At 45.5% G+C, this 2,840-nt stretch overlaps 1 non-coding gene across 1 annotated transcript; it reads right to left on the reverse strand.

Moving 5' to 3' along the window:
* Nucleotides 1–2,478: 2,478 nt before the first annotated feature.
* Nucleotides 2,479–2,585, reverse strand: LOC120671756. The gene has a single exon (XR_005673845.1). It is a non-coding gene; the product is annotated as a small nucleolar RNA R71 (small nucleolar RNA).
* Between the last annotated feature and the right edge of the window lie 255 nt (nt 2,586–2,840).

Raw genomic sequence — 2,840 nt, forward strand, 5'->3', positions numbered from 1 at the left:
AGATCCGACGGCCCCGATCTGAAGATACCGGTTCGCTGGCCTTTTTGCTAAAGAGCCCTCGGGCTTTCGCTTAATCAACCCGCGGTCCTGATCTATTCAAAAGTAATTACAGTTTAGGCCTATTTTTAACACTTAGCCCCCTGAGCTCTTTAGAAATAGAACCCGCCGTCCAGAGCCGTCGGTTTTGCAGATTAGCCCCTGAAACTAAGGTTTAATTATGTTTAAGCCCTCGGTTTTTGCGGCTAACCCCCTGGAACTTAGTTTTTCTCGCAGATAAGCCCCTAGAACTTGTTTTTAGCCTAGATTATGCGTTTTAGCTCCGTTTTGGGCGTTCTTTATGTCCACGCGATCGTTGTAACACGTAGAATAGTTTTAGACTAGTTTAGTGTGCTGTTTTTATGTACTGATGTACTGTTTCTTAGCTTTTTTTAGTGTTTGCTTGTATGCTTATTGTTGTGCTTTGTTTTTGGCCATGTGTTCGTGAGTAGACGTTGATCCATCTGAGGAGCCCCAGTACCAGTACCCGGAGCAGCCATCTACTGAGCAGTTTGAGCAGCAGCCGGAGCAGTACGAGGAAGGCAAGTATAACATGAACAACCTATCATTTTTTAATACACTTTCATACTGCATTTCAATATTGTATGCCTATAAGGATTTCCTAGCCACTTTATATCCTTTATATATATCCTTTGGGTTGCATTTTGGTTAGTTGTGCTAGGTGCCGCGCTATAACACATAATGGTCCCTTTTAATTAATTTGACTAATGGTTTATGCAACATAATTCTGAGAGTGGCCCTCTGTGTTGGCTTGAGTGGCTCACGTCTCGTTAAAATTGGTTTTTGTTAGAAACATGGTTTAGGGGGCCAGCACGGTGCTTAGTGCTTGGTTGGTCACTCTCCATAAGGACCGGTTCATAGAGCAACAACCTGGGACAACAGCGCTACCACAAGACTGGAATGGGACGGTCTTGGCTTACTAATTAGGTCTTTTTGGTTTGGAGTAACTTACCTGCGGGGCAAAGGGTGGTAAGCTTCAATGGTCCCTGTTCCTCCGGCTTGGTCTGTGCTTGGTTTGCGCACCTGTGCTTGTACCCCTGTGAGGTGGGCCCCATCGTCGCCGATCCAACTCTTCGCGGTTATGCCTTACCAATGAGATTCTTTGTAATGGCCTCATAGTGAGTTTGCTAGCCATCTCACCTAAGGAAGTGTGATGAACAACTAGCGCAGCTCACGACTTGTGGGTAAAGATGTGCAACCTCTGCAGAGTGTAAAACTGGTATACTAGACGTGCTCCCGGTTATGAGCGGCCCAGATCCTCCTTTTGATTAGTGGGGTTATCTCCTTCCGACGAGGGGGGTGCCTCTCGGGGTTACCTTGGTGGTTTTGATTGGGATCTCAGTAGTAACATGGTTAATTTTGATTAATTACTATGTAACTGGATTTTATGGTAATTCATCAACTTGTAGTAAATAGCTTTAATAAAATTTTGCCAAGACCTAAAAGGTAATGCAGTCAGTCAGCCAACTTTAGAGCCTCATAGTTTGTGTTATACTTGTTGAGTACAAGTTGTGTACTCACTCTTGCCTCTTCTCTACTTTTTCCTCTTGGATACGCTGTATCAGACATTTTTGTCATTATTGTAATAAATAACATTCGTACTCGATTTATTATATCTTTTACGTGATATGTGCTGTGATATATTGTTCATTCTGTTGTATATACGTGTGACTTGATCCTGGCACGTATATGATTGCTCGGTTTATGTCCTTTTATAAACTGGGTGTTACATCGCTAGATGACGTTGGTAGGCGCCAACAGTGGTGACGCTAAGAAATGTCAACAAGCATTTTTGGCGCCGTTGCCGGGGATGGCGCTAGGTGTAAAGTTATTTACTAAATACATAAACATGGCAATATAAGTAAAGAGGTAGCTACTGCTTACACAGGCTAATGTGTTTATCTTTTTGTTTTCTCCTGATTGAATGAAAATAGGGTAGTGTATGTCTGGTTTCTCCTTGCCAACAAACTTTGTTGAAAATCCTGAGAAGCTCGTGAGAAGGTTCCGACCTCGCGTCGTCCCTTCTCTGATCTCGCAATCGACAAGCGAGCTAGCTTTCCAAGCACCATCAACAATCACCGAACCCATGGCTGAGAAGACTCTCCGCGACTTCTCCGTCCCCTCAGCTGCCAATGTGGCAACTGGACCCAACGTTGATGTTGGGGACGTGAACTTTGAGCTGAAGTCCAGCCTCATAAACATGGTGCAGGCTAGTCCATTCTGTGGCAAGCCGAATGAGGACGCCAACGCCCATCTCCAGAACTTTTTGGAGCTTTGCAAGACCGTCAGGCTCTGCCTGTTTCCTTTCTCCCTCCTGGGGAAGGTGAAACAGTGGTTTTATCAGAACACGGAAGCCGTCAGCATGTGGGACAAATGTGCCACGACGTTCCTCGCTAAATTATTCCCGTTGGCAACACAAATGCCCTACGTGGAAGAATTTCAAGTTTCCAGCATACAGGGATGGAATCCATCCCAGAAGCTTGGGAGAGACTCCAAGAATACATACTCGCCTGCCCTCATCATGGGATGATGAGTGGCTCGTGCTTCAAAGCTTCTACAATGGGCTACGACAACATCCAAAGTCCATCTCGATGCTACTGCTGGAGGAGCCTATCTGGACCTGACAATTTCTAAGGCTACGGCCTTGATCGAGAAGATAGTCTCCAACCAAGGCTGGAATGAGGAGTGTTCCCAGCCCAGAACCAAGGGAGGAATGCATACCGTCAAGGAAACGGACATGCTCGCCGCCAAGCTGGACCTCCTACTAAAAAAGCTTGATGAAG

This window comes from Panicum virgatum, chromosome 4N (assembly GCF_016808335.1).
Source record: "Panicum virgatum strain AP13 chromosome 4N, P.virgatum_v5, whole genome shotgun sequence".
NCBI lineage: Eukaryota > Viridiplantae > Streptophyta > Magnoliopsida > Poales > Poaceae > Panicum > Panicum virgatum.